The sequence below is a fragment of the Podarcis vaucheri genome, assembly GCF_965113315.1.
Source record: "Podarcis vaucheri genome assembly, chromosome: 15".
Lineage (NCBI taxonomy): Eukaryota > Metazoa > Chordata > Lepidosauria > Squamata > Lacertidae > Podarcis > Podarcis vaucheri.
Genome location: NC_138753.1, coordinates 12,511,718 through 12,530,034, shown reverse-complemented (window position 1 = coordinate 12,530,034; position 18,317 = coordinate 12,511,718). Strand labels below are relative to the sequence as shown.

The 18,317-nt window shown below is 49.4% G+C and overlaps 1 long non-coding RNA gene across 1 annotated transcript in view; it reads right to left on the bottom strand.

Annotated features, from left to right (window-relative positions):
• Positions 1–18,317, bottom strand: part of LOC309519988 — a 33,553-nt gene that overhangs the window by 4,640 nt on the left and 10,596 nt on the right. The window contains exon 5 of the long non-coding RNA XR_014214109.1: positions 5,588–5,667. This is a non-coding gene — a long non-coding RNA (uncharacterized lncRNA). The remainder of the gene's footprint in view (positions 1–5,587; positions 5,668–18,317) is intronic.

The window sequence follows — 18,317 nt, the reverse complement described above, 5'->3', positions numbered from 1 at the left end:
CATTAGCTAAAGTGGTACCTCAGGTTAAGAACAGTTTCTGGTTAAGGGCAGAATCCGAGATCAAGGAGAGGAGCAGATGGAGCAGAAGTTTAAAGTTTATCTACAAAAATATTGTAAAATTTATGAATGTTGAAGGCTCTGAAAATGAAATGAAGGGGTTCTAGCGATTAAGATAAATAAGATTATAAAGGGAGGGATAAAGGTTTAAAATGAATAATGAACGATCTTGCTGAACTAATTTTTAAAGTAGAATACAAGAAGGGAAGGCAGGTGGAAGCAAAGAGAATAAGGTTTTGAAAGTTATTAATATAAAAGAGTGTTCTTTATTTATGTTAAATTCTTTCCTTTGTATTTTTCTTTTTTTCCCTTTGTTTGGATTTTTGATGTTTGTTGTTTGTTTTTTCTGATTTTTGTTGATTTCTGTTGATGTTAACTTTTTGGAAAATTCTAATAAAATATTATTATTAAAAAAAGAACAGTTTCAGGTTAAGAATCTCCAGAACGAATTAAGTTCTTAATCAGAGGCACCACTGTAAGAGGCTGTGAACTGCCCTGAGATAGACGTCTGAAGGGCCGTATACAAATTTAATAAATAATAAATTGAAATATAGACGGGATAGAAGTTTATAAAATCATACATGGCATGGAGAAAGCGGAGAGAGAAAAGTTTTTCTTCCATCCTAACACTAGAACTCACAGGCAACCAATGAAGCTTCATGTTGGGAGATTCAGGACAGAGAAAATGAAGTGCTTATTCAGGCAGCCCATAGTTAAACTGTGGAACTCCCTGCCACAGGAGGCAGTGATGGTCCCCAACCTAGATGGCTTTAGAAAAGGATTACACAGATTCATAGAAGAGACAGCTGTCGATGGCTACTAGCCAGGATGGCTCTGCCCTGTCTCTGCAGTTGGAGGCAGCCATACTTCTGAATACCAGCTGCTGGAAACCGCAGGAGGGCAGATGGCGCTTGTGCTCAGGTCCTGCTTGCGAGGAAACAGTGTAAGGCTGTGGGGAAGCAGCCTTGGCTAAGCCCTGCTGCAGATGCCAGGCAAAGGATTAAGATGGAGGGAAAGGCACACTTAGAAAGTGATGGTTCCCACCTCGCCCTGTGTATTTGGCACTGCAAGGAACTAATCCGGGGGGGCCAGGAAGAGCAGAGGGGAATGTGCAGGATTTGAAAACAAAACAAAACTAGAGGAAGGGTCACGGGGAAATAAGCCTCCATCCTTCTGTGCCAGCACCACGAAAGCTTTCGTGGGTCTGAATGTTTCAGCTGAAAGTGGGCACATTGCAGGGTGTTTTCCTTTTCAAGCACTGCTCTGCTGCCAAGATCCTCCCAGCGCTATTTTTAGCTGTTTTTCTTTCTATTTTAAAAATTCTGGTCATCGGATGACGTGGAAGTCAATGGACTTTTGTGCCCCAGATGGAAACAATGACACGAGGGGATTTCTCTCAGTACGACACTTGTCATCTGCAAGGCTTTTGGCATTCACCCCAAATCCCATCTTCGCTCCAGCAGATGCAATTCCATCACACACACACACACATACTTTAAATTTCATTTCATAAAATTTGTATGTTGCTGGACTTTAAAAATAACAAAAACCCTCAAAGCAGATTTTTTAAAAAAATATTATCAGTTAAAACAGCTATTTAAAACATTCAAATAATAATTAAAATAAGAGGTGACCTAAAAAAGACCAAGGTTTTCAGATGCCCTCTTGCTCAGCTTCTGTGGCTTCTCTGATTTGGCTTCTGTGGAGGTAGATTGCTGGTCTAAATGAACTTTTGGTCCATTTGAACAATGTTCTTGATGATTTCCAATAAATTTGGAGCTCTTTGTTCTCCCATTCCACCTTGGAAACTCCTATGAGTAAGGAGTTCTGAGCTGGTTGCTCCAAGCTCAGACCTCCTCCTTACACGAGCCATCATTCTGTTTCTATACAAATAATTTAGAAACCTACACCATTTTGCAACCTAAGTCTTACTGCCTGTGTTTTCTGACTGCTACATGGAAAAGCACATGAATCTTACCTTTGAAGAGTTTGTAAGTAAACCATTTTTAACTTACCAAACATGTGCTGTCTTTCCATGTCAAGAGAAGAGAGGAAGTATGGAAGCAACTTTGAAGGGGATATTTTAAATGTTTAACAGACTCTTTTTCCACACTTTCCACACGCCATACACAACCAGGGAAACCCACCCATCTGTCTGTGATTCCAATGGAATCAGCTTAGTCTCCAATGGTTCACGCTGGGTTTGGTCTGCGGCAAAATAAATTAAGAGCCAGCAGTACTAAAACGTGCAGAGATGCAAGATTTCTCTAAATGGGCATAAAGCACTCAGCTCCATTTTTGCACGGTTTCGTGTTAGGCAGGAGGGCTCTGCAGATCTTATCCAGCAACTCATCTGCCTTCTAACTGCCCGTGTGCTTTGAGCTTCAGACTCCAACCAAAATGAGCGATTCCCTACCATCAGGAGCCAAAAAATCAAGACAGTCTTCCTGGTGAAAGGGGAAAGCTGGGAGCCTACGCACCCTGTCCGAGAAGTGCCAGCTCATCCACTAAGAATCCATTACACATAATTGCGAGTGTCATCCACCCACTCCGGGTCTGTGTTAAAAGCACTCTGGCAGCAATGGCAGGCAAGGGTGTGTATCCTTCCCTGCTTCTGCAGCCATTCAACCTGCAGCTGCCCCACATCCTGACTCCCGTGGCGAACTCCTTTTGACTGCCATCAAAAAGCAGGAATGCCTGGTAATGGCAGCCTGGAATTAAGGTAACCAGAGGGAGGTTGCTTTTGTCCGCTGCTTCTCAACAAAAGGTCACCCTGCCAGCCTCAGAGGCTGGTTTAAATTGCTCGCTTCCTACAAAAGAGGAGGTCACGAAAGGGAACAGAGGAGCCTGGAGAATGAAGTAGAAACTGGAAGAGGGAGAGAGGACCCCTCCACCATTTGTTGAGGGATTTGATTTAGGGCAGGGTGAGTATTTTCACATAGGCTTCTGCTCACCTGCTGGCATCTGTGACTCACATCAGTAGCACTCAGGGCCTTAGCAGAAAAAGCGAGAGAGGGTGCCCCCACACACACCTTAAATACTATACTAGTGTTAGAAGCAGGAAGGGGGGAGAAATGGGATTAAGTCAGCATTTAAAGGCAAGCCCACCAAATGCACGCAGCCCCCCAAAATCCGCACTTCTGCAAATCTCACAAAGCAGCTCTGCAGCCACCTAACGTGTTCTAAATACGGGGTGAATTGCGCATGAAAAGGCATATACCAGTGAAGCTAACATACAGAGAGTCGGTTCAAGGAAAAAATAATAGGTATATAAAAAGGAAAATTCCTGAATGCCAAGATCCAAGTTTGGAGCAAGTACTCTTTGGTGAGAGGACCCCAAGCGGATATTTAAAGCCACGAAACATTCAGCAAAGTAAAGCGTGGAAATATAGGTTGTTAGACCTTTAAACTATGCCCTTCAAAGTGAATTCCAAATTTTGCCTCTTCCTCCAGCATAGGAAAAGAAGTCACATTTGGTAAGTTAAAAATGGTTTACTTACAAACTCACCAAAGGTCAGAGTGATGTGCTTTTCCATAAAGCATTCAGAAAAAGTTGCACTGGCAGTAAAACGTGGCTTTGTTACAGGGGTGAAAGTTCTTAAGTTATTGACATAGGAGCTCAATAGTGGCTTGTGAGAACCATGTAGTCTGAGCTGATTCTCGCTAAACCTGACAGGACAGCTTACTCCAGTGCTTTTTTCTTTTAAAAAAATGTTTAGGGGTACTCTCATTTTCCTACTAATATTGAAATACTGCCCCTCAATGAGACCAAACTTAGATTCACAAAATGTTTAGGGGTATGGATACCCCTGCGTCCCCCCCAAAAAAACCACTGGCTTACTCTATGGCATGAACCCCTTCCTGCATTAATTAGACATCAGCATGCCAGTTATATGAGGCTGGTTATCCCACACAAAGAAGGGATGTAGGTGGCGCTGTGGGTTAAACCACAGAGCCTAGGACTTGCCGATCAGAAGGTTGGCAGTTCGAATCCCCACGACGGGGTGAGCTCCCATTGCTCGGTCCCTGCAACCTAGCAGTTCGAAAGCACGTCAAAGTGCAAGTAGATAAATAGGTACCGCTCCGGCGGGAAGGTAAACGGCGTTTCTGCGCGCTGCTCTGGTTCGCCAGAAGCGGCTTAGTCATGCTGGCCACATGACCTGGAAGCTGTACGCCGGCTTCCTCGGCCAATAAAGCAAGATGAGCACCGCAACCCCAGAGTCGGTCACAACTGGACCTAATGGTCAGAGGTCCCTTTACCTTTTATCCCACACAAAGAAGGAAAACTGCCTTGCAAAAGTGTGTGTATTGGGCAAAATTGCACACAAAAACATGTTTAAACAAGAACCAAGCATAGCAGAAATGTGAAGAACTGAAGACCTGGAAATATGAGAAGCTGAGAGAACTGAAATTGACAGATTTGTCCATCCCTATTTTGAAGAGAGGCTGGTGGAATCCAGATGTCCTTTTCACTGTTCATTCATAGTGATACATGGCTCATGGTGTTACAAGGGTTGCTTACCATCTAGCCTAGGGATGTGGAGCCTCAGGCCCAAGGACTCAGGTTGGATCTACACTGATAGAAAAACCCGCTATAAAAGCTCTCAATGCAAAATCCCCTTGGTGATGGATCATGGCTCTGCAGTGCCATCTGGTGTCACATGTTTATAACACAGTTAAAACGATATAATTGATGAGTGTAGCTGGGTCCCCAGCTGGTTAGAGTGTGATGCTGATAACACCAAGGTTGCAGGTTCGAACCCCGTGTGGGTGGGACAGCTGCATATTCCTGCATTGCAGGGGGTTGGACTAGATGTTCCTCGGGGTCCCTTCCAACTTTACGATTCTCTGATTCTCTGAATGTGGCCCTCCAGCCATCCCTATGTGGCTCTTGAGAATCTCCCCAGACAATGCGCCTTGCTAGCCCAGCTAGCAAGGTGTGTGCAGAGGCTGGCAAATCCTGGATGTTTTGTCTTATGCTCTTTAGTTGTTTAAAGAGCATTTTTAACGTAACTCTTCTGAGAGCATTTGTCAAAGTAGGCCCCAGAAAAGATTTAAAATGAGTACATGAGCAAGCAAAGAGCATTTTGTGGAATCAGCGCTGTAACCGCCTTAGTCCATGCTGCCTGCATGGAACCTGCGGACATCATGTCCCAGACCTCTGCCACTGTGATGATGAACAGCAATTTCATGTACTGTACCAGGTAAAATGTGCATCCGTCGGGAGACGACTCTTCAGAGACCCACCGCACTGCTTATTAAAGTGAATTTTTGAACAGCCTCTCATCTTTTTATTAGATATGCCCTTGCACAGAGAGAGAGAGAGAGAGAGAGAGAGAGAGAGAGCGCGCACAGGAACATCGGAGGGATGATGGCTTAATCTGTGCAGTTTAAATCCCTAAAAGCAGGAGGAGAGCGATCAACAGCAGGATGAACAGAGGGCAGCTAACAAGGCTATATTTGGGAAGTTTAAAAAAGAACAGAAAAAGGATGCTTTCATCCCACAAGTTCCTTCCCACGACTATCTTACCATTTCTTCTCCCAGTTTGAGGTTGATCTTGAGAATGGATGAGCCCCAGAATTCTTTGCCATGAAGAGTCTTCTCTGCTCCTGGGGTAAGGAGAGAGAGAGAGAGGCTGCATCTGAGCATGTGCAGAATACCCTTTGGGGGAATTCTGGTGCTTAAGGGCAAACCACGTGTTAAACTGCAAGGGTGCCTAAGGAAGGGCACCAACATAACTTTGCAATGCGCTCTTTAATGGGGAGAGATTTCTATGGGGGGGGGGGAGCAAGCTCTCTCCTCCTGCTCCAGGGATTTAAACTGCACACACACACCCAGAAACATAACAAATTTATTTATGGCATTTATATAACCCACCCACCCCCGTTAACTATGTCTCCTGAGGTTGTTCACAAATTATAAGCACCAAGATACAAATACAAAACTCTCTGTGGCAGGTAGCTTTTGAAGAGGCATTGCCATTCAGCTGTGGAGAGAGCATTCATTAATAATAATAATAATAATAATAATAATAATAATAATAATAATAATAATATTTATGCCCCGTCCATCTGGCTGGGTTTCCCCAGCCACTCTGGGCGGCTTTCAGCAAAATACAGTGGTACCTTGGGTTACAGACGCTTCAGGTTACAGACTCCGCTAACCCAGAAATAGTACCTCGGATTAAGAACTTTGCTTCAGGATGAGAACAGAAATCATGCTCCGGTGGCGCAGTGGCAGCAGGAGGCCCCATTAGCTAAAGTGGTGCTTCAGGTTAAGAACAGTTTCAGGTTAAGAACGGACCTCCGGAACGAATTAAGTACTTAACCCGAGGTACCACTGTACTAACAATCAAGGCAAGAAGCTGAGTTCTAAGCAGCTGAGATATGGGAATGAATTAAGTTCTTAACCCGAGGTACCACTACATACAAAATAATAAAATGTCAGACATTAAGAACCTTCCCTGAACAGGGCTGCCTTCCGATGTTTTCTACAAGTTTTAAATGAGCTATGTTTTATACATGAATTAGAAAAATAGAATCATAGCATTGGAAGGGACCCTGAGGATCATCTAGCCTAACCCCTGCAAGGCAGGAATATGCAGCTGGGCCATATGGGGACTGAACCTCCAACGCTGGCATTATCAGCACCAATTATTCTTTGGAAGCTGCAAGGTGTGTTTGTGCGTGTCTTTCTGTGTGCACGCTAATTTATTCTGTTACAGTTGAAGTACACTTTATTTTAATAGGCAAGTCTCCTTGGACTTTTTTTTTATTTGGAAAGGGGACTCACACACACACACATATACACACACACAAACACACACCGCATTTTTCTGTGTATAACACAACCTCTATTTTTTGGGACTCCAAATAAAGAAATCCCCCAAATGCACTATCCGTGTATAAGATGACCCCCCCCCATTTTAAACTTGACAAAATAGGGGAAAATATAATCTTATACATGGGAAAATATTGTATATCCTTAAAACAATCAATACAGAAGCTGCAGAGGCACAAAAAAAGAGTGTAAAGCCAGCACAAAGCCACACAATCAATAAAACTACACTGAAACTCAATGGTGCGTGTGTGTGTGTGTGTGTAAACATGCTCATTCTAGAAATCAAAATACATTACATCTTAAATATTAAAAGGCCCAGGAGAGCAAATACCCTGCTAATATGCTGAATGGACTCTGTGTTCTAAACAACATGACATCCCTAATGAGTCACGCAAAGCCCCTCGCCCGCCTCGCCTCTTTTTCTCCTCCATGGTGGGATCGGATTTCTGCAACCTGGTGTTTATTTCAAGCTCAAAATGAGATCTGTGGACACGTTAATCAACAACCCCTGGAACATTGGGGGGGGAGAGTGAGGACACTGCCAGCTTAAAATTGGGAAGAAATGCAGTGGTCGATAACTACAGTAGATGGAGAAGGGTAGAAATGATGAAATGAGAAAGAAACAGTATAATAAACAGGAAAACAGACCCGCTTTGAGGAAGAAGGAAGTCTACTAGAAAAGAATAAGAACAGAAAATAGAAAGTAGGGTAACATAAGTCCGTGTGCAAGAGCGTATGTGTCAGAGCTGCTACCAGGTCCCAGCTCACATAGGACCACGCCACACAGCGTCCACTTTAAAAGAGTCTTTATTGAGTTACAGGTTTCATTTCCGAACTGCAGCGTGCAGCTCTACACCTTCTGCCCTAGGTCGGCGAAGACCCATCTGAGTCCCCGCCTCTTGCACACCAGCTTAATACCCTAGCCTTGCTCCACCTCCTTCGCCTCTCCCTACGTCTCTGGGTCCTTCTGCCCCCCTGGGACTCCTCCCTTCTACTCTCCTCTGACGCTGACCCCCCTGATCCTTCCGCTTCCTTTCGGCGGGCTTTGGGACCTGGCTCACTCTCCGGGCTGCTTACTGCTCCAGCTTCCGCTGCATTTGAACTTGGCGCGCGCGCCCAACTCTCTACTTTCCTCTTGACCGTTGCCTCGCTCTCTGAGGAGGGCGTGACCACCCCTGACTCGTGCCCTCCCTCCTGCTGACGGCCTCCGGAACCCGATGCCTGGCTGCCTTCCTCCCTGCTGCTCTCAGTCTTGAGCGTGGGTCCCGACTTCCAGCTGCTGCTCTCTGAATCTCCTCTGTTCCCTTCCTCCTGGGGTGTCCCCCCGGATCCCCCCCTTGCTCTGCTCACTGGGGCCCCCTTTTGGGAGTCCTCTGACTCACTGCTTAGGCTTGGAGATCTCGGGTCGTCATCATCACTCATTCTCCCTTCGGTTTCCTCCCCCTCGCTCTCTGTTTCCACCCTTCTCTGCGTCTCTGCTTCTGAACCCCTGACATCCATCCCCCCCTCGAAGCCCCCCCTTCCCCCCTCCCCGCTGTCAGGTGTGGGTGCTGGGTGCTCCATCATCATGGGAGGGAATGCTGGATACAGGTCGCTCCCCGTGGGTGGCCGCCAACTGAAGACCTCCGAGTCTTCCCCCTCGCGGCCGTCGACGTTGACTTGTTGCTCTTCCATCTCTGTACCGCCGTGCTCGAACCCGAGGTCCTCCCCGAACACGTCCATGTCAGTCTCTGCGTCGGTCGCTCGACCTGGCATCTCCCGCCACTTCCTGCGCCATTGCTCCTCTGGTCGATCGTCCCACCAATACGAGATGCCTGATGCCGAACCTGCCGGTGAACCTTCTGGGGAACGGGTGCTCCGTGCGGGTTCCCCTTCTGAGTCGAATCCATGGAACGTGCTGGAAGAAAGTGTGGGTGTGAACAACCAGTCGTCGAAGAAGCTCGCTGGCATGGGTTTGTGCGGGAAGAGGGCATGAAACTCGTCCTTGAGCAGGGGTTCCTCCAAAGCGTAGTCTGGTACCCAGCTATTGGCGCTGGCCCGGGTGCCCTCTCTGGCTAAGAGGTATTCGACTCCCTCTTCCCCCCATCTGGAGTCCAAAATCTCCGTGACCTCGTTGATGTGGTCCTGGTGCTTCACCCCCCGCGTCTCCGTCCGTTCCCGGAGCGGACTTGGCGCCGTCCCTGGCTCCTGGAACCTGTGAGGTGCCTTGTAGGGAGTGAGCACCGACCTGTGGAACACCGGATGCATTCTGGAACCCTCCGGCAGCGCCAGTCGGAAGGCTACCGGGTTGATCTGCGCTTCGACTTGGTACGGACCGATCTGCTTGTGCCCCAACTTCTTCTTGGCAAGTGACCTGGTCGGCACTGCGTGGGCTGCCAACCAGACCCAGTCTCCCACTTGGATCACTTCGCCAACCCGCCTGTGCTTGTCAGCTTGCACCTTGTAGGCGTGCTTAGCTAGCTCCAGCTGCCGTCTGAGTTGATCGTGGACCGCCTGCAACTCTGACGCGAACGCGTCCGCCGTCTGTGGTTCTCCTTCCCCCACTCTCTCCAGTCCCGGGAAGGTTCTGGGATGCCTCCCATTGTTGGCAAAGAACGGCGTCACTCCTGTGGACACGTGCTTCGTGTTGTTGTAAGCGAACTCGGCTAGCGGCAGGTAATCCACCCACGTCGCAGGCTGTTGATTGGCATAGCATCTCAGGTACTGCTGCATGATGGCATTGACCCTCTCTGCTTGCCCGTTGGTCTGCGGGTGTCTTGCTGATGCCAGATTGACTTTGACATTTAGAAAACCCATCAGCTTCTGCCAGAAAGACGAGATGAACTGGCGTCCGCGGTCGGACAGGATAGACCGTGGCAGGCCATGCACTTTGAACACGTGATCTATGAACAGTTTGGCGGTTTGTTCCGCCGTGGCCACCTTCGCACACGGAATGAAATGTGCCATCTTGGTGAACAAGTCCACCACCACTAGCACAGCTGTCTTGCCTCTCGAGCTGGGTAAATCCGTCACAAAGTCCAGGGCCACCCTCTCCCACGGTTCAAACGGCGTTTGCAGCGGTTCTAACAGTCCCGCCGGTGGTCTGTGTACCGGCTTGGCCCTCTGGCAGGTGTCGCACCTCGCGACGTAGTCCGCGACCTCCCCTCTCAGCCTGGGCCACCAGAAGTCTCTCGCGACTAATTCCATCGTTTTCTCTGTGCCAAAGTGACCGGCCGTGGGTGCGTCGTGCAACTGTTGCAGTACCTTGGCGCGAAGGTCGTCTCCTGGTACATAGACAGCCCCTTTGCGTAGGAGCAAGCCGTCCCGCACCTGGAACTCGTCCGTGGTAGCCGTGCCTCTGAGCAGTTCCGCCATCTTGTCTTGCGCGAATGAGTCGTCCCGCAATGCACGTCGCACCGCATCCAGGTCTACTGTAGCTGAGGCACACGCCCACGCCGTCGGTGCGAAGATGTGCATGGCCGCCGCTGGCGTCACCTCTTCTAGGTATTGCGGTTTTCGGGACAGTGCATCCGCCATGATGTTGGTGTCGCCTGGGACGTACTCTATTCGGAAATTGAAGTCAGCAAAGAACTCCGCCCAACGTATCTGCCTCTGGTTCAGGAACTGAGCCGTGCGCCAGTGCTCCAGATTCTTGTGGTCCGTGCAGACCTGCACCGTGTGCTTGGCGCCGATTAGGAAGTGCCTCCACGCCTTGAAAGCTGCATGAATGGCCAGCAACTCCCTGTCCCAGATGGTGTAGTTCTGCTCCGACTTGCTGAGCTTTCTGGAGTAGAACGCTCCCGGCCGCCACACCCCCTGCGGGTCTCGCTGCAGCAGAACAGCTCCCACGGCTCTGTCTGACGCGTCTGTCTCTACCCTCAACGGTTTACTGGGGTCGATATGCAGCAGTTGCTTCTCCGATGCGAAGAGATGCTTGAGCGCTTGAAAGGACTGCTCCGCCTGCTCCGTCCAGATGAATTTCTTTTTTTTGGAGCTGAGCGTGTCCGTAATTGCTGCCGTCTGCATCGCGAACCCCTTGATAAACTTGCGATAGAAGTTGGCGAAGCCGACAAACCGCTGGACCTCCTTCCGGTTGCGCGGGCTCTTCCAATCCAATACCGCACGAACCTTGGTGCTGTCCATGGCTATCCCCTTGTCCGACAACTTGTATCCCAGGAAATCCACCTCCGTCGTGTCGAACTGGCACTTCTCCAGCTTGGCGTACAGTCTATGTTGTTGCAACCTGCTGAGCACCTCCCTCACGTCTCGGTCGTGAGCTTGCTGCGAGTCCGAGAAAATCAGGATGTCATCCAGGAAGCAGACGCATGTTTTGTAGAGGAGTCCCTCCAACACGTGATGCATAAAAGCTTGAAAACAGTGAGAGCCATTTTGTAATCCAAAGGGCATAACCCTGTACTCGTAGGTGCCCAGCGGTGTGAACATGGCCGTCTTCCACTCATCGCCCTCCCGCATGCGGATGAGATTGTACGCCCCTCGTAGGTCCAACTTGGTGAACACGCGTCCCTTGCGCACCGTCGCGAGGAGGTCGTCAATCCTGGGCATGGGGTAATCAGACGGTTTGGTCATCTGGTTCAAAAGGCGGTAGTCCACAACGAGTCTTTTTTGGGGCGTGTCTTTCTTTTTCACGAAGAAAACGGGACTGCCCCCCACTGCCTTGGACTCTCTGATGAAGCCACGCTCCAGATTATGCTCGATGAACTGTTTGAGTTCCTGCATTTCATCTTCAGACATGGAGTATAGCCGCCCCTTCGGCAGCGTCGCCCCCGGTAGGAGGTCAATCTTGCAGTCATATGGCCGGTGAGGGGGTAGCTTGTCCGCCTCCTTCTCGCAGAAGACCTCCAAAAAGTTCGCGTATTTGTGGGGGACCGCTTGCAACGTTCCCAACTGCAGTTGTGATTCCTCCTCCTCTCCCTCCCGTCGGGGCAGGATGCAGTGTTCTGCGCAATAAGAGGAGCCGAAGATCAGTTGTCTCTGGTACCAAGCCAGTGTCGGACTGTGCCTGTCCAGCCAACTCATGCCCAACACAATGGGCGTGTCCGACAGTTGGGTGACATTAAAACTGATGACTTCCCTGTGGTTGCCAAGGCGCATCACCATTGGTGGCGTCTGCTTCACCACCTGCCCCCCTAGCAACTCCCTGCCATCCACTGTGACGACTTGCAGGGGCAGAGTGGCAGGCAATAGCTGTATAGCGTGCTGCTCCACAAAGCTCTGCGCTATAAAGTCTGCGTTGCTTCCAGAATCCACAGAAAGCGGCACTTCGATAGTGACGCCGTTGGGTAGCTGGAGAGACGCTGTGAGCTGCACTACTGGTTTGGGTGGGAGGGGATCCGTGGGTTGCAATATCGCTGGGGACTGCTTCACAGATGCGTCTGGCTGGGCCCCAGTGCCTCCGTCTCCAGCCAGACATCGTCGTTTCCCTGCTGTGGTTCTCCTTGCTGCGTTGCTGCAGTCACCATTGCTGAGGCTGCAGTGTGCTTGTGGAGCCTCCGGGGACACTCCTTCGCCAAATGGCCTGGATCCTCGCAGATGTAACACTTCCTGTTCCCTCTAGGAGGCTTCGCTTTCACTGCTGCCGGTGCTAGGGCTCTGGCTGCTGACTGAGCCCTTGCACCTCCAACCTCCATCGGTTCCCCTCCCCCTCCTGGCGGAGGTGTGGATTGCGCACGCGCTGCTTCCCTCGGAACGAAAGAGAAACTTCTCGCTGCTTCGCGCCCTCCACGTCCTTCATCTCTGCACCATGGACGTTCTTCCAGCCTCACCCCCACAGTCAGCGCCCTTTGGACCACCTCCTGCGTGCTTCGGGGCCTCTCCCCCCTTGCAATTTCATCCTTAACCGCAGAACTTAGACCCTCCCAGAAGAGGTCTCTGACAGGGGGCGAATCCCGATCCCATTCTAAAGCACTGACCAGCGCAAAAAATCGGGCGTGATACTGCCGGACGCTCGCCCTCCCTTGTTTTAGTCCATGAATCTCCCGTCTGGTAAGATCCACATCAATAGTAGACAAAAAACACGCATCCATCGCTTTGATAAAGGCATCTGCATTCTGAAGCGCCGGATCTTTGTCCCTCCACAAATTGCGCAGCCAGGCTTTGGCATCCCCATGCAAATGGGACAATATGAACCCCACCTTCTCTTCCTCATCTCTAAAGTCTTTTGCCAGCAGTTGCAGTGCGCACATTACGTCTGCTCTAAAATTAGGGTACTGTTGCAAAGTCCCATCGAAGTGAGCCACAAGCCCTCCTGCTCTCCGTGCCAATCCCACGCCCTCCGGTCTGGGTCCCGGTTGCCCTTGCTTAACAAGCATTTCAAACCTGGCGTGTAGGTCTCTGTAGGCGGCTGTAGTCTCCTCCTCCCGTTTCTTGGAAGCCAATACCTCTGAGGACAACTGGGTCACTGCCTCTTGCAGCGCGGAGATCCTCTGTTCTTCCGTCATCTTGCTAACCTTTGTGAGCTTGCTTACAGACACCCCTCTTCCTCCCCTAGCGGCTTCTGCTCCCGCTGCGAGGTTTCAGGTTTCTGAAGCTTTGATATGTGATGGGTCTTACTGTCAGAGCTGCTACCAGGTCCCAGCTCACATAGGACCACGCCACACAGCGTCCACTTTAAAAGAGTCTTTATTGAGTTACAGGTTTCATTTCCGAACTGCAGCGTGCAGCTCTACACCTTCTGCCCTAGGTCGGCGAAGACCCATCTGAGTCCCCGCCTCTTGCACACCAGCTTAATACCCTAGCCTTGCTCCACCTCCTTCGCCTCTCCCTACGTCTCTGGGTCCTTCTGCCCCCCTGGGACTCCTCCCTTCTACTCTCCTCTGACGCTGACCCCCCTGATCCTTCCGCTTCCTTTCGGCGGGCTTTGGGACCTGGCTCACTCTCCGGGCTGCTTACTGCTCCAGCTTCCGCTGCATTTGAACTTGGCGCGCGCGCCCAACTCTCTACTTTCCTCTTGACCGTTGCCTCGCTCTCTGAGGAGGGCGTGACCACCCCTGACTCGTGCCCTCCCTCCTGCTGACGGCCTCCGGAACCCGATGCCTGGCTGCCTTCCTCCCTGCTGCTCTCAGTCTTGAGCGTGGGTCCCGACTTCCAGCTGCTGCTCTCTGAATCTCCTCTGTTCCCTTCCTCCTGGGGTGTCCCCCCGGATCCCCCCCTTGCTCTGCTCACTGGGGCCCCCTTTTGGGAGTCCTCTGACTCACTGCTTAGGCTTGGAGATCTCGGGTCGTCATCATCACTCATTCTCCCTTCGGTTTCCTCCCCCTCGCTCTCTGTTTCCACCCTTCTCTGCGTCTCTGCTTCTGAACCCCTGACAGTATGGATTTAAAGCTGGCTTGCCACATTTTAGATGTATTATCAGAGATGAAGGACACATTTCATACTGGCAAAAAAACACTGAATGTGGATGCAAAGCGGGGCCAGTGAGAGGCATGGCTTGGGTGACAGGTTCATTAGGGATCATAAATTGACAACGGTGGCTAAATTGTTTTAAAGTGGCCGACACAAAATCCTGTGGCAATGAGTTCCAAAGGTCACCATAGCCTCAGAGGAAACACTTATTGGGGGGAAAACTACATTCTCAAAAGAAAGGTGCCAGGGGGATCGACCTTGTCTGGATAGCACTTTCTTATATAGCTCAGGTGCCTTAGCTGTGGTATATAGATCATATTATTATCTGAAATTCAGAAAGCTAGTGAAGAAAGGTGAAGACAGGTGACCCCACCTAGGCCCGAAGTCACACCCCCCACCAGGCCTCAAAACTGTCCAAAATTCCTTTTGTCTTCTAAAAATCCACAGCTAAAGTTTTCCTCTGCTCTATCACAAGATGCTGTGCATAGGACTTCGGGCCTAGGCGGGGGTCACCTGTCTTCACCTTCCTTCACTAGGTCCCAAAAATATATGTTGTTGTTTAGTCGTTTAGTCGTGTCCGACACTTCGTGACCCCATGGACCAGAGCACGCCAGGCAAAAATATATATGTATTTAAAAATCCAGGCCACTGGCCTGAAGATTTGACTGCTGCTCATCTAGCAAATGCACACAACTCAGGGCCTTCTCTGTGGTGGAGCCCAGAATCTGGAACTCCTTCTCTCAGATGGTCCCACGAGTCATTTCCTTACCTTTGGAGGCCGATGAGAGCAGGCCCTCAGTATTGCTTAATTTGTGTACCTACAGCTGCTGGTTTTATGTTGACTGTGTTCTTGTGCTACTCATTTTCAACTACATTATTTTAATTGTTTAAAAATAAAATAAAATGGTTGTTCGTTGTTTTGGTGAGGTCTGTTTGGCCAAAACTAGCCTGTAAATTTCTACATGAATAAAACCATAGAGTTGAACTGAATATTACGCAGAGGTTCAGTTCTAAGAAAAATGCATATACACGAACTGAAGGCTGCACAGAGATACCTTTCCGTTCATGCACTAATCCTATTCATGCACCAAGGCAACCCCCTCTCCCAAATATTAATTTAACATAGCAGCTAAAATGACACCGACTGGAAAGCTTAATAATGAAAATTATTAGGTTGTGTGTTCTTCTTTGGCGACCACTCATAACCAAGTAAGATTGTCTTCCCTAAACACGGTATTAACAATGAGCCCATAACTGACTGTGGAGGCCAATTCTGGATCCACACGTCCTTCCACAGTGGGGACATTGGTTCCGGGGCAGGAGTTGATCACGGTGTGGATTTGCCAAGCGTGCAACCTTTAGCACGTTTCTCCCTTGTGTTCTGAGTTTGAGTGTCTTCAAAGCCCATGACACCTTTGGTAAAGGCTGTTCTTCAATTGGAGCGCTTGCAGGCCAGTGTTTCCCAGTTGTCAATGTTTATACTACATTTTTTCAGATTTGCCTTGAGACAGTCTTTAAACCTCTTTTGTTGACCACCAGCATTACGCTTTCCATTTTTAAGTTCAGAATAGTGTAGTTGCTTTGGAACACGACAATCAGGCATCCACACTACATGACCAGTCCAACAAAGTTGATGTTGAAGAATCATTGCCTCAACACTGGTAAGCTTTGCTTCATCCAGTATACTGATATTAGTTTGCCTGTCTTCCCAAGTGATGGGAGACACCGTTGATAGAATCTTTCAAGAAGTTGGAGATGGCGTTTGTAAGTGGTCCATGTTTCACAAGCATACAGTAAGGATGGCAGTACAATAGCTTTGTAAACAAGCATTTTGGTTTCCCTTCAAATGTCCCAGTCCTCAAACACTCTGGGCGTAGCAACCCTGTGGCCCTCGAGGTGTTGTTGGACTACAATTCCCATCAGCCCCAGCCAGTCTGGCCCATCGTCAGGAATAATGGGAGTTAAAGTCCTGGAGTCTGGCAGTCCCCTCATTAGCATGGCTGGTGGCGGACTCAGACTCCTGAAAATGCAGCAATACTCCTCAAAAGCAGCATGCGTGCCTCTTGGGAAAAGAAAATGGGACCTGTTAAGCTACACCTGTGGCTCTTTTTTTTAAAGTCAGATTTTCTGTGGTTTGGAAAAAGTCAGAAGAATACTTATAGGAAGCTGTTTTATGCCAACTCAGACCATCAGGCCATTTAGCTCAGTATTGTCTACTCTGACTTTGTCCATGGAGTTTTCTTGGCAGGGATACTGGAGTGGCTTGCTGGTTCCTCCTTCAGGTGGATCACGTTTGGTCAAAATTCTCCACTATGACCTGTCTATCTTGGGTACCCTGCTTGGCATAGTTCATAGCTTCTCTGAGTTATTCAAGCCCCTTCGCCATGGCAAGGCAGTGATCCATGAAGGGGAGGAGGAGGGGAGGAGATCATGAAGGGGAGGAGACTCTTGAGAGTCCCATGGACTGCAAGAAGATCCAACCTATCAATTCTGAAGGAAATCAGCCCTGAGTGCTCACTAGAAGGACAGATCCTGAAGCTGAGGCTCCAAGACTTTGGCCACCTCATGAGAAGAGAAGACTCCCTGGAAAAGACCCTGATGTTGGGAAAGATGGAGGGCACAAGGAGAAGGGGACAACAGAGGACGAGATGGCTGGACAGTGTTCTCGAAGCTACCAGCATGAGTTTGACTAAACTGCGGGAGGCAGTGGAAGACAGAAGTGCCTGGCGTGCTCTGGTCCATGGGGTCACAAAGAGTCGGACACGACTAAACAACATGTCTACTCTGACTGGCAGTGACTCTGGGGTTTCAGACAGCGGGGTCTCTCTCAGCCCCGTCTGGAGATGCTGTGGATTGAATCTGCGACCTTCTGCATGCCAAGCATGCGCTCTGTCCCCTGAGCTTTGGCCCTTCCCTCAAAGGACAACTACAATTCTAGGAGTTCCCTGGAAATAGGGACTTATTGTTAAGCCATTCTGAAAACTGTAGTTCTCCTTGCGAGTCTCAGCAGCCTTAACAAACTACAACTCCCAGAATTCCTTGGGGGAATTTAAAGGAGCATCACAGTGCTTTAAAGATGTGGTGCGGATGTGGTTCTGGATTTGGAACAGATGCGCAGATTTGCAAAGTGAACTGAGCTCCTCGGCGACCAAATGCTCCATCTTCGAGTACCAGCCAGCTGTGCTCAACACTGACTGGCTAGTGCAATTGCAAAGCCCACCCACCCCAGTTTTCCATGCAGGCTAGCGCTGATTGGTCAAACATTGTAGCAATCACACACAGGCCCCGCCTCAATTGCCAGTCTCAAGATCAGGGCGGGGTTAGGCTGGCTGATCAAACACCGCTCCGGCATAGAAAAGGCATACAAGCTGCTTGTGGAAAAACCGATTGCTTCGTTGCTATTCACTGTGTAGCTGGAAGGAAAGGGTGGGAATTTGGGGAGGGTGTATGTGTTGTGTTGTGTTCTGAAGGACACAAAAATAAACTTGAAAAGGAACCAGGTACGTCTGCCTGCAAGAAGCTGGATTGTGACTCTACACTTTTTTTCCATCTCTATGGGAATCACCCGTCAATCATCGCTGTGATGCTCCGGCTCAGCAACTCCAGGAATGGAAGGATGCGGGAGCCTGAACAAAATTCCACCCCACCCCCTGCAAAGTAAATATTCCAAACATAATCGTGCATACCTGAAAAGTGGGAGTAGGCAAGTTTCTCACCGAATCTAATGAGCAGAATAGCCCGCTGCTGCACATTTTTGCCTCGCGTCTATTAAATGCTAGAAAGTTACTGTTAAAAACAAATAAAAATCTGGAGTTGGTGCAGCATTCAAGGGGGAGCAACTTGACCGCCACTCCGCCACCCCTGTGGAGGTCACTGGAGAGGGGGCTGGCTTGTTTCTTACTAAATGATGGGGTGATTGGTGAATAAAGTGCAATAAACAAGTGCAGCAGCTGCACATCTTTCCAGCTGTCTGCAATTCCACAGATCTCTCTCTCCATCCCTACCTCTCATTCATTCCCTTCCTTTTAATTTTTTGTTTCTCTCACGCGCATTTCGTCATCCAACGTGAACGTGGCAT